Source organism: Micromys minutus (genome assembly GCF_963924665.1).
Source record: "Micromys minutus genome assembly, chromosome: 8".
In the NCBI taxonomy this organism is placed as follows: Eukaryota; Metazoa; Chordata; class Mammalia; order Rodentia; family Muridae; genus Micromys; species Micromys minutus.
This window is the reverse complement of record NC_137977.1, coordinates 69,039,787-69,053,514: the sequence shown is the minus strand read 5'-3', so window position 1 is coordinate 69,053,514 and position 13,728 is coordinate 69,039,787.

The following is a 13,728-nucleotide window of genomic DNA, read 5'->3' as shown; positions in this document are numbered from 1 at the left end:
TCCATATTCCTTCTATTCTCATACATTTATTCCATTAAACTTAGCAGCATGGGAGGGAAGAAAACCCCTAGGGAACGGAAGCATAAGATGCACAATTCTCTTGTCTAAGAAACTGACAGCAGAAACCACTATTGTACTTCCTTGGACTCTCTGATTCTTCTCACTTAAATGAAGTCCACACAACTCACTGGTGTTAGGGAAGTATAAGCTAGCATCTCAGTTATTACAAACATTCTCACAGGATATCTATAAATCCTACTCAAAGAAGAATGATTTGTCTTTCCTCTTGATGATGTCATAATTAGAATATAAGTATCTGATCCCAAGGAAAGAATATAAATATATCAATAATGAAGATGCAAAATTTGAACAAATAAACAGGTGAAGAAAAGCATCACCATTTCACACAGAGTATCGGAAGCAGCATACTTTGTATTTTTCCACCAAATGTCATTTATTATTAGCAAATTAGTTAGATATTTTTATCCTTTATTTGCAAGTATTGGAGTGGAAATTCTGAGAAATTCGTCCAGCTAGCAAGCCAGAGAGTACTAATATGCATGTTTAAAATGAATACTCACTCTCTACTCAAGGGTACAGGCCTCAGGGATCCACCCACTGTCCTTCCATTACGTGAGCCTGTGCAGAGTTCTTACATACTTGGAACTGATTCTCTCTATCAAAGAACTTTCCCCAGCACTCACTGTCTTAGAACACAGATTCAAACAGTGCTTTTCAAGTCCCTATGCGAATGGAGAAGTGAGGGTTAAGGGAACACTGGAGTCTATGAGTGGAGCACTTAAGCATAAGGGATCATGGTGTTTGAACTACATGAGTGGAAACAGAGGCTGTGAATGGCAACCCTGAGAACTCGCAACAGCTGCAACCAACCCACTGAGGGCTTGCACCCACATGAATGGAGGCCCTAAGGGCTCACACTCACCTCTTCACTGAAGAAAGCTTTGTTCACTTAGGAAACAGCGAATGTCAGGGGAAGGGCATTTCATTTGGCATCAGAGCACCTCAAATTCAAGTCATGCTCTCTTTCCCACTAGCATAGTAATTACTCAGAATTTTTGCTTCTGTCCTTATAAATGGAGAACAAAAATATTGACCTGACAAGTTTACTAAGAATAAGTGGCATATTATCCTGAGATTTTTGTAAAATTGTGTGTGTGTGTGTGTGTGTGTGTGGGTGTGTGTGTGTGTGTGTGTGTGTGTGTGTGTGTGTGTTGGAAATACAAAGTGCTGTCAATATAATATAGGAACCAAGATACATGGAAATAAAAACATTGAAAGCCCTTACTTTTATATACTCCTAACTCACACAGTGGTCAAGAAAATTTGACCACAGTGACAACAAAAACAGAAGTTGGACACATGGCCATTTTCAGGATGTTCAGTCACAATATGTGAGAGTTACAACAGTCTTACAAAATCTGGAGAAATTTCCAAGTACCAACTGCCAAGTTATTCCAGAGAGGAGAGAAAGCACACTCAGCATTGTGCTGAGAAAACTAATGACGGTCACGTCCTCCTTTGCCAAGCCCAGTTCAGCTGTTTGTACAGTGGCTGTGGTCATGACTTAGATGGCTGATTACTTCAAATATCAGCTCCAGAGAGAACAGTGACATTGTGCTGATTTCAATCCTTAAAAAGTCCATTTAAGAAATTATTAATAATTCAAAATCTTTGAATTTTGCAGCAGAATTTGGACTGTGCAGTAGCTGTTGGTGGGTGGCAATATACTGTTCTGTATCGTGATGGCACAAAATGAGTGATACCATAGGGTGAAGAACAGAAAACAGTATAGCCTCTCTACACATTCAGAATGGTAGAGAAAGACCAATTTTGTAATAGTTTAGTTTTATTGGTTCTATTATCTGTTAATGAACCTTAAAAATATCCCACCCCAAAATCTACTCTCTATCTTCCTCCAGGACCTTCCATTACATCACCCTCTCCAGGTCGTTCTTTCATAATGTATTTATGCTTCTATATTTTTACTCACTGAGTCAAACTGCTGTTCCCCATTGCACATTATGTGGGGTTACACAATGGGGAATGCAGAACCTATTGTTGGGAACACTCTGTCTTGAGCCTCTGCAGGTCTTGGAAACATAATCTCACTGCCTGTGACTTCCTATATACAATGCCCATGTCATGTCCAGAGGACAGAATTTCACACCACTTGTCACTATTCTTCAACTTTAACATTCTTGCTGTCACCTCTCCCACAATCTCCTGTAAGTGCCTGATTCATAATTAAGCATGCACAGTTTCCTAAGCATCTTAAACAGTTAAGTGTCTCTGCATTGACCAGTACCCACTGGAGTATGATTCTTCTATCACTGAGGTTAGATGCAGTACAAATCTATAAATGTAAAAACATAAATGTTTGGAAAATTATATGAAAACATAAGAGAACAGAAAACACCAAAAGTTGTCCAATGAGGCCTATACCTATGGCTTCCATAAGCATGGGTTTTCACCATGATTTCAGTTACCAGGTTCACATGAATTCCTTCATGTGGGGAAATCCAAAAACTTTAATTAATAAGGAATTTGGTTACCCCACAAACAATCTCACCACTATGGCACCAGTAGCTATAAATGACCTGCTGGTTTTGCACTGTACTTTCAGCCTACTACTGACGGTTCTAACAGTCTTAGAGTTCAAAGTTTAACATTAATAGTTTTGATCCACTTAGAAATGATAGGCAGAGAGAAAAGTTCTAGATTGTTTTTTAGAACCATGTCAAACTTACAAACTCCAAGTTAATAATTCCTTATCAAAATTACTCTGATTTCCAAAATCAATCTATAAAATATAATTCTGATTAAAATTCTTACAAAATTCTTCATAGAAATTGAAATAAAAATAATATTGAAATTTAAATGAGAGTACAAAAATACTCTGGATATCCAAATCCACCCTGAAAAATAAGAACCCTATTGAAGACATCATCATTCCTGATTTTGTGTCGAACTACAGATTAAACCATTAGTAGTAAAAACAGCATGATACTGGGACAATGATCACAGAATATAGTTGAGCCCCTTTTAACCCCACATAGCTACAGTCATCTGATTTTTCAACACACATCTTTTAAAATGGTGTTGAGTACACTAGATACTCTTCTGCCTGCCTTCAAACCAGTATGTTTTGACTTTTAGAACACTTATTGAATCACATTTATGTGAGACTTTTTCTGGACCCTATTCTGTCCAATCAGTTTGCTTACCTCTCATCTATAGGCACAGGGTGTTGATTGTTGTAATGGGTCCCGATAAAGAGGAGCTTCTCTTGCTACTTTCATTTTGCCATGATTATATTAGATTTCTTAGAGTTAAGCTTATCTATATCTATAAAATAATATAAAGAGATTTTTGACAGGAGGTACTTTGAAATTGTTGAACATTTTGGATCAACACTTTACAAGTCATCCAATATGTAAAAACAATGTATCTCTCAACTTATTGTGACATTGCTTAATTTTTTAGCACCTTTTTAAGAGCCTCTGTCGTACATACTTGTACATATTGCTAGAAAATGCTTCACTTTCTTTGGTAGTTACCAAGTGCTATTGTGCATTTGTTTTTGTTGTTCATGGATTCATTACTGGGACACAGAAGTGTGATTGATGTTTGTTTCTTGACCTTATGTCCTCCAGCCTTTCTAAATTTCTTTATTAGCTCTAGAGTTTTATTTTCTGTAAATTCCTTGTAATGCTCTATATAAATAGAGATTAATTTCTTTCTGTCACCTTGTCCTTTTTGTTTTAGTTGTTTTTCTTTCTTGTTTTTATTATTAAGTATAGTTTTAGGAGTAGGGTTTTTATAAATGTTCTTTATCAAACTGAAATAATTATGAATTTCTAAATGACTGAGAATCATTATAAAACATGAGTGTTATATTTTATCAAATCTTACCTATTCATTTTTATGCATCATTCCATATGATTACAAGACATGTGCTTATTTCTTATGGTCTGTGTGTGCTCATGTGCATGTGAAAAAGGTGTAAATGCATATGTGTGTACATGAATGTGAAAACCAGATGTTGGTGACAGTCATCACTCTCAATATCTCTTTATGATTGGTTGGTGAGACAGGGTCCCTCACTGAATGTGGAGCTCAATGATTTATCAGATTGACTGACTAGTGAACCCCAGTGATCCTCTGTTTCTGTATCACAAATGTTGTCTACTGAGTTCCAGTACTTTGGTTACCTAGCAAGCCCTTTACCAACTAGACCCAGCATTGTGTTTTCTAATTACTGACATTCTAATATAATTTAAAGTGTACATCATGTCAACATGATATCCTGACATTCACTGTGTCTCTGAGGCAGTGCTTTGTTCCTGGAGCAGATGTTAACTACCCTTGACCTTCCTATTCTGCATGCTCCAGAAAGATGTCCTTGTGCAATGCCCAAGTTAGAGACTAAAGACTTCTCCTCTATCTCCATGACAGCATTTTTTCAGTATAAATTATTTATAGATCTACTACCAGGAAGATTGTTTGTCCTCCTTATTCAATCATTTATAACATCATAGGCATATGGATATCTATTTTGTGCTTTGAGTTAAGGCCTACCACTACTGGAATTTTCTGTACAAACTCTTCCCATTTTAGGCATTGTAATCTTCCCCAGGTGATGTGTATGTCCTTTTGACCTACTCATACCACATTATTTTTATAGACAAGAATATTGTGAGAACTTACAATCCATTGGATACATGTACTCACTGATGCTAGGACTTCGAGTTTGAGAAAGCAAAAAGATACATGTGATTTTATTTGCACACACATACCATTTCTATAGGAAACCATGGACTAACTATGGGTTCATATTAGTACTTCAAAGTTTAATCCAATTCTCACTACCCATCTTTAGTACACTAACTTATTCAGTTCTACTCAACAAGTATAGTGGCATCTAAAGGTTTAGCCCATATCACTTTGGGAGACACTGTTACGAATGGTCTATGGCATTTATGTACTTTCTTTTGTCTTAAGGACTATTGATGCCATTTATTTACAAGGTTACTTACTTCAGCAAAGTTTTCTCACTCCTTTTACTGGGATTGACACATACATCTGTAATTAGAATTACTCACTACTCACTTTTGTGGGAAACCTAAAAGTTCTCTCAAATCCAAATGTACTTTTGGGGAAGTAGGTGTTATAGAAAGGGTCTCATAGGGTACATTAGGCTGAGGGATGATGAAGACTTTGAGAAAAAATGGTGGCATTCATAGCAGAGGAGGAGGACATGGGGATCAGTAGGCAGATAATGGAGGTTATCAAGTAGATTGATGAACCAGCTTTCCACAAAGACTAATAACTGGACCTTACCAACATGCATGGTGCAAACCCTTCTGATTTTGAGCTTCCAAGGTTGACATCACTAAAACCAAGATTGGAAAAAGATTTGTGTAACTAGTACTTCTAATGCTGAAGATGTTTGCCCAAGGCCATCACTGGGCAAAACAAAGATTCTCACACTTATGTCTGTTCATCATTCTTGTTATGCAAGGCTTGGAGCAGGAGTCCTTCTGTGTTGGAAGTGAAACTAGAGTTAAGGCAAAGTGAACAAAGTCAGAGTGTAGCCTCGCCAAGTAGGCCAGTGACATGGATGGATCAGTAAAGCAGACTGTTGTGTTACATACTCACCTGAGAACAGCTATGTCATTGTGCTTGCTGTTTTGGGTGGGTGGGGGTCGAGGATTTTTGTTTGTTTGTTGTTTTGTTGTTGTTTGTTGTTTGGGGTTTTGGTTTTTGTTGTTATTTGTTTTTTCTTTGGTTGGGATTTTAGTTTTATTTTTTGTTTTTGTTGTTGTTGTTTGTTTTGCTTTGTTGTAGCAAACAAAGCCTTAACTTGGCAGAAGAAAACTAGACTTACTGGTTTTATGAATTATGAGTAATGAATAAATTTTATTGTTATAACATTACCTCATTATTAGTTTTTGATATAGAGTCATTGTATAAGTTTTCTGACATTGAAATCCTGATTATCCTTAGTCTCTGAGACACCCAGAAAACAAAGATTGATACCGCTGTTTGTGGCTTTGCCGTTCATGTTTAAGTGATAAATTCTCTTATTTGTTACAATCTTTTCCCTCTTTCTAGTCTGCTAGTTGATTTAAAAAATAGTAGAATAAGAAAACATAAAAAAAACTTTCAACGTCAGATTTCAACATTTACAATTTACCAATAATTTTTTACATCTTTCTAATTATAGATATGCCAATATGTCCTATAAAAATATTAAAATGTGTTATTTGGATTATTTTATGAATATAAGTTATTTAGCTAATAGTTTCTGAAAATGTGAAATGGAGAAATAATTGCTTATATAAAAGTAGTTGAGGGATAGAGAGAGGGCTCAGTGGTTGTGAGTACTAGCTTCCTTTCAGAGGACCTGGGTTCTTTCTGCAGCACACACAAGTCAGTTTCCAACTGTCTGTAACTCAATTTTTAGGGATCTAACACCTGCTTCTAGATCACACATGCTGACAAAACACCTACACATGAAAATATTTGAAAATATTTTAAAATAGTTGAAATAAAAATAAGTAAAGAACTATTCAACTTAGTAAATAGAGTTAGATAAGGTAAAACAAGACCATGCCAACGGTTCTTAACTAGTGAATATTTACACATCTCATAATGGGGAGAAAGAGAAACACTGATTAACATCAATCAATGCATCTATGTAACATGAAAAAAAAAAAAAAAACCCAGAGTCAAAATTCTAATGACCTCATACATTGAAACATAGACCATAGATGAGAGCAATCTTGTTGACAATTCTCAATTACTGTTTAATATAAACACTAAGCAACTTATAAAACATATAAGCAACTTTCATGAATGACTGTGGTAGATTGCTATCACTTGCTCTTTGCCATACCTGCTTCTCATATCACTGTCACCATCTGCCCACATTATCTCCTTCAAGACAGTGACACTGTGTAGGGACCCTGAAACTTCCTATGGAATCCCTGCTCCCATCATCTTGCCTCAGTTTCTGCAAACCTGAATTGTTTAGATTATAGGTATGACTCACAGGGTGATCCTTTACCTTCATTTTTTCCCCTTTGATATCAGTGGCAATAACCAATACTGTTGTCCCTTTTACAAAGCTAGTGTGAACATCTCTAATGTATTTAATGCTGCTGCCTTTCTTTGAAACCCTTATTTCCTATTTTCTGTTTCTTTCCTAGGTATTCCTAATCTTTTGGTCCCTTGTGAAAGTAACATTAAAGTTCTTGTCTCTTTGCTGTGGACTTCTCAAGCATTCTACAACTAACATCCCATCCCTTTCTATGCACTTACTGTACCCTATTGATGATCTAATTTTAATCTCATTGTGGCCAGTTTCCTAGTGGAAACACAAAATAAGACCACTTTTGTCATATCATTGTCCTTTCTATTCTCTGTTCCCACTGAGATTCTGCTAAGTTGAAACCTAGAAGTAAGTTAGTACAATCATTAAGACAAAGAGCAAAGCCTCTGTGATAATTCTTCCCTCCTCAGAGCTCCCCTCCCGCCCTCCTCCCCAGGTTCTTGACCAATTTCTAGATATAGCTGGGCTTGCTGAGTTATGACTCTTCAGAAAATGAGATCATTCTAATGAAAATCCAGTTCTTAGGATTCAGTAACACCTTGAAAAGAAAATTGCTTTGTTTTACAACACAGACAAAATAAGCTTAATGGTCTCTAAAAACACCAAATAAAGAAAGAAAAAATTGCTTCATCTTGCTGAGGGTAGTGATCTCTGAAATTGGGTAAAATAAAACAAATTGGCCACCCTTACCAACATCATCACGCAGCAAATCTATGAAAGAAGAAAATAACACTCAGCCTAAGAATAAAAGAAAGTAACTCTCAGCCTATGGACAGAAGAAAATAATGCCCAGCCTAGGGATGGCAGTTCTACTTCAAATGGATATGTGCTCTGTACACTCACAGCTTTCATAGTAGACATGTGGCTTGCACATCTGTGGAAATACACATTGAAATTTCAGTGAATTATGCTATGAATAGGAGCATGTAGAAATTTAGTATCATGTGAAAATAATAAAAAAGAAACACTGTTTGTATAAATGTGACTTTAAAGACCACAATTATGTCTAAGTACAATTTAAGAGACTTGGTAATAATGAGATTAAGTCAAGGAATTATTTTCATTATTGCAACACACTTATTGTTTAGAAAGCAAATCCACTACCTGCACCAACAATGACACTGTATTTAAAGGACTTTTGTAGTGTGATATTTTAGACATTTGGTATATACTGTACATAGGTAGATAGAAGAAGAAGAAGAAGAAGGAGGAGGAGGAGGAGGAGGAGGAGGAGGAGGAGGAGGAGGAGGAGGAGGAGGAGAAGTAGAATAAGTAGAAGAAGAAGTAGAAGAAGAGGAGGAGGAGTAGGAGGAGGAAGAGGAAGAGGAAAAGAGGAAGAGGAAGAAGAGAAGAAGAAGAAAAAGAAGAAGAAGAGGAAGAAGAAGAAGAAGAAGAAGAAGAAGAGGAAGAGGAAGAGGAAGAGGAAGAGGAAGAGGAAGAGGAGGAGAAAGCAAGCAGACAATCACACAAGCAGCTTGTAAACAACCCAAGCAAAATATCTTTAAAAGTTCTACAGATGAAAAAGAAAATTTGTCAGCACTCTACAGCTATTCTCCATGGAATAGACACTGTTCTTTTAATAATTAACGTGTTTGAAGACTTTATGTCTGTCTGTTTTAGGCTCCCATCTTCTAAACACGTTATAAAGCTCTTTGGAGAAAAGAAAAAGTAGATCTTTTCTTTATTTGTATAGCATGACTATACGCAGTATAATGGTATCTAGTACAGTGCTACAGGAACTGTGTAATTTACCAGTAAAAATAAAAATAAAAAATTAGACATTTGCTTTGTATGTTGTGAGCTTCAAACCAAGAAAAAGCCTCACGAGTTTAGCTCAAATGAACCCTTAAAGTTTTTAATGAGAACAAATCAGTTTTACAAATGCACACACAGATTGAACATAAAATCAACTGTCTTTAGGGACATAATTTCCACAGACACATAATTAATTATTGCCACAAAACATAATATAAATAGTGCACGTTCATATTTCTCATGTTTTGAAATGAGAGTGCAGACTCTGTTGAGTGCTTCCACCTGACAACTCAGACCTGTCCAAATCAAAGGCAGGGTTTTCATTACAGAGCAATCAGGCGCTAATTAGGGCTGGCATCTTACCCATCACCTTCTCACACCATGGCATCTTGTGCTCTTGATGGCCCAGAAGAAATGTGGGTGGAGGGAAAAAAAAGGATAGAAATTACTACTCAGAAAAATAAAATGAAATTTTAAAAGGAAAACCTTCTTAGTACAAGTGTACTTAAACCAAAAAATTTAGATGTCTCAACAGATAAATTAACAATTTTAACCACAATTCTAAATTTAAAAAAAAAGCTTCCTCTAACTTGAAATCCACTTTATTGTTTTTATAAAACCACTTCAAAAACTTATTTTTGCTTTTAGGTTTCTTTCTAAAATTTTAACAATCCCTCAGAAGTCTTAGTTGGGATATTGTCACTTTGCTACTTGAAACTTAGCATATACAAAGAAAAGTCATCCAGGGTACTTCTGAAGCCTCCTCCCATATTCCCCTGTGAGTAAACAGCTTTCCTTCCCCCAGATTACCACTCTTGAAACTTAAATAATCACAGAGCATTGTGTGTGTAATCTTTAACTATTAAATAATGTCATAGCTAGTGCTTAAATAGAATGTGAGATTGAAGAACTAAGGGAAACTGACATTATATATATGTGTGTGTGTGTATGTGTGTATATATGTATATATATGTATATGTATATATATATATATATATATATATATATATATATATATATATATAAATTGAACACTTATTCATCTATTCATCTCACTACAATATCTTAATAGGTAGAGCTGTCAGACATGGTTCTGATAGCTACTTATTAGTTGTACTGCTAAAGCAGAAGTGTATGCCACCGTTTTCCTTCTCAGACTCTCATTTAATGTAACTCTTCCATTCTCTCTTTCTATATGTATTTATAGATGATAAGCTGCAGGACATCATGGCCTCAGACTTATTAGCTTCAAATTAATGAGAAGCAGAGAAACACTTGGTTCTTAGGGTACTGGGCACAGGTTGTAGAGAGAAGCTTCCTGAATCACAGGACACACAGATGCTGTAGGATTCCAAAGTCATGTGTAACAAGGGAAGACATTTCCATGATTGGGTCTGAAACTGTTTTGCTTTGTGGGATGCAAGGGGTGAGGAACCTGGGGGATCATTTGGAATGTCTTTTTCCCAAGTTTATAGTTCTCTCTAGGGTAGGCTTGGGAGAAAATTGTTTTCAACAGAAACCTTCTGGGATTTTCATTTCTTTGTTTGCTTTCTCTCCAAAGCAAGACAAGCTATCTTAAAACTAAGAACAGGTGGTATTTCAATGCATACTATCAAACCTCTAAAATAATTAACTACTGACAAAAAATATTCATATAGTGTTATGCCAAAATGCCTTTAAAATCAATATATGTATCCCTCTTCTTTTAAAATAAATTTGTAAGAGAGAAAAAAAACTAAGAACAGGATTCAATGGAAAAGGGCCAATAAGTCTTTAACCCCCAGGACCCACATGATAGGAGAAGACAACCACTCAGACTCTCACAGGGTGACATGATGCACAGGAACACACACACACACACACACACACACACACACACACACACACACACACAATTTCAAAAACTCTAGGAATCAGAGAACAATGTGAGTAAAATACAGAAGGGTAAATATCTGAATCTGCAAAGCTTCCATCTAAGCTTGAATATTTGAAAGTGAAGGACAAGCAGACACTTAAGGGAACTCAGCAGCTTGAAGCTAGGCCAGCAGTTGGACAAGGTCAATGAGTTAATGCCTGTGGGATGCTGTGTGCTTAATAGACCAGATACAGTGAACATAGTTTTGGGGCCATGCTGCAGAAGTGGTTTTTTGCCTCTTGAGTCATAAGGGACATGCCTGATCCAAAACATTGATGCCCTAGCAAAGTCAGAGGCAGGAGGATGTGCTCTAAACATCTTATGTTATTCAAAGGATGATGAGAGCAGCTACCAGCCACCACAGGTCATCACTAGCCTCACTGCTAGGCAGGGACACTTAAACCAAAAAGGAGTGCTGACCTTGATGATTACTGTGTAATAAGCCTTGACTTTTATAATCTTGTTTAGTCAAATGCTCTGATTTCCACTGGGGAGGGTGATAAGAGAGTTGCCTCAATTTACTTGCTCAGTAGTTAACGCCTCTGGCAGAGAACTGGACATTAGCACATATCACACTTAGAAGGAAGATGGAATTACATTATTTCCTCATAGCCAACTGGAGCTTTAAATTCCCTGTTGCATCTGTTATTCTCCACATGACTTCAAGAGCTTCATTGCTTTAGACCTGTTTAATATTGCCTGTAAGACAAGATTAAATCAAATTCCTCAGGCCACATTAAATCTTATTTTAAATGTCCTGTTTGTTAGAAGGCAAGCATTGCCTCATTCTAGACCTTCTACCCTGCTATAGCAATGTGATTCCTATTTTTCAAATCTTTATTAATCTAGGATTAATAACTAGTTTGGAAAAATTACTGAAGAAATCACAAGATTTAGAAACTAACTTGTTTTATGATGACTGCCATTGTCTTCTTGTGATACCATAACAAAAGAGTACAGAGTGGGAAACTCAACAGCTCCTTTGAGGCTACAAATATAAGGTTGAGAGTCAACAAGGTTTGATGTTGAAGCAGCGTCTCTTGGATCAAGAAATAACTTCCCTGTGCCCTGGCATGGCCTCTTGCTATGAATTGGAGAGAGACAGATGTGGACAGAGAAGTGAGATGAAAAAGAAAAGACAAAGAAGAGACAGAAGACATTCAGAAAAGGGTGATACAAAATGGAGAGAAATGAGCACAAAGAGTGGGAAAAGAAATAGAAACAAGAGTTTCATTGCCCTTTAGAATAATTGGCTAGTGCCAGGAACTAAACCACAAATTTAGCTTCTGCTTCCCTCCTGATAGGTGGTTGTTGGGAAATGAAGTGCCAGAGACAGGCATGCAACCTGTTAGTGCAGGTTTGTTGCAAAGTAACCTAGAATCTGGTGCTAGAGAGTTCAACCTAAGGTCAGGTTCTCTAAGGTGGAGTCTGAACTCAAGATCTGGCCTCTCACCTTGAGGTGGGATCTCTGTGATAATTTCACTGGCTGTTTCTATTTCCAACAGACCTGTTGGAAATCTGTATACTTGGGTGTATACACAAAGGGAACTCACTTTATTGGCAGCCAACATCTGATTAAACTCTTTTTACTTTTGTTGTGAACTGCCCACTCTACACAAGTAATCATTACTTCATGGTGAAGCAGGGTTGATGGAAGTTTATTGTGGTATAATATCTAAATGATTAATGTGACAACTACGCCCTTTTAATAAAAATTTATACAATTGACTAATTATCATCACATCTTAAATATTATCTTATCGGCATCATGTTATATGTGAAATTTTAATTTGGAGACTTCCAAGCTATCATTCCAAGGCAGGGTAGAGTAAAGAGTAAAATTCTGAGAGCTCAGAAGAAGCTAACATTTGGGCTCATTTTGTATATCTGACACCTGGCTGCATACGCCTCCATTTGAATGGTCTGCTGGGAAAAACCATAATGATGAAAGCATAAGCTCATCATTTGTGACCCAGACTGGTCTGGTCTGAGAAATTTCACCAATTCCTATGGTGCAGGAGCCTTAACTATAAAGTCAGATTCAAGAAATCTGCCTTAAGATAAAGAACCGTCTTTCTGCTTTCGGTGAAATTAGACAGATGATAGATAGATAGATAGATGGATAGATAGATAGATAGATAGATAGATAGATAGATAGATAGATAGATAGATAGATAGATAGATAGATAGAAGATAGATAGAAGATAGATAGATAGATAGATAGATAGATAGATAGATAGATAGATAGATAGATGACAGAGAAGGGGAATCTGTTTCTGTCTGTCTCAGTTTCTGACTTCATTTACTGGATCTGTTTTGTTTTCTTACTGAGAAGAGTATCACTTTTGTCACTTGGGGGCCCTATGAATTCCAATCTCTGGATCTGTCTGCTTATTCTCTTGACCTATCTGGTCAAGTCTCATGTTCATGGACCAGTGTGTTTAGGAGGGTTGGTAAAGATGATGAAACCATATTTGTTGTTATTCATGATGACTTGGAGATTTTTACATTTGTAAATAATATTCAAAAATTGAGGTGTGAAGGGTAAGGTTTTACTTGCAAGTACTGATTTCATCAATAACATAAAACCTTCAGAAACTTTATGAAATTTAAACATTGCCTTTAAATTAAAAATAACCCTTTTTATTGAATAGTAATTTCCTCTTTAAAAATGGGGAATGACAAGGAAAACCTTGAGTGCCAGCATGATTCAGCAGCTGTCTGGGTTTTGTTCCAGGAAGAGCCTGTTAGGAAGGTCCAACTCTGAGTGTCAAGTATATCCTGGTGAGACTGACTTCAGTGATTTTTCAAACTATAAAGTTTTACAAGTTGGATCTATTTCTCTGCAAGGAAGAACTTAAGCTCTACTCTAGATGATACTCATCATGATGAATTAACCTAATATATGAGGAGTATTAGTGCT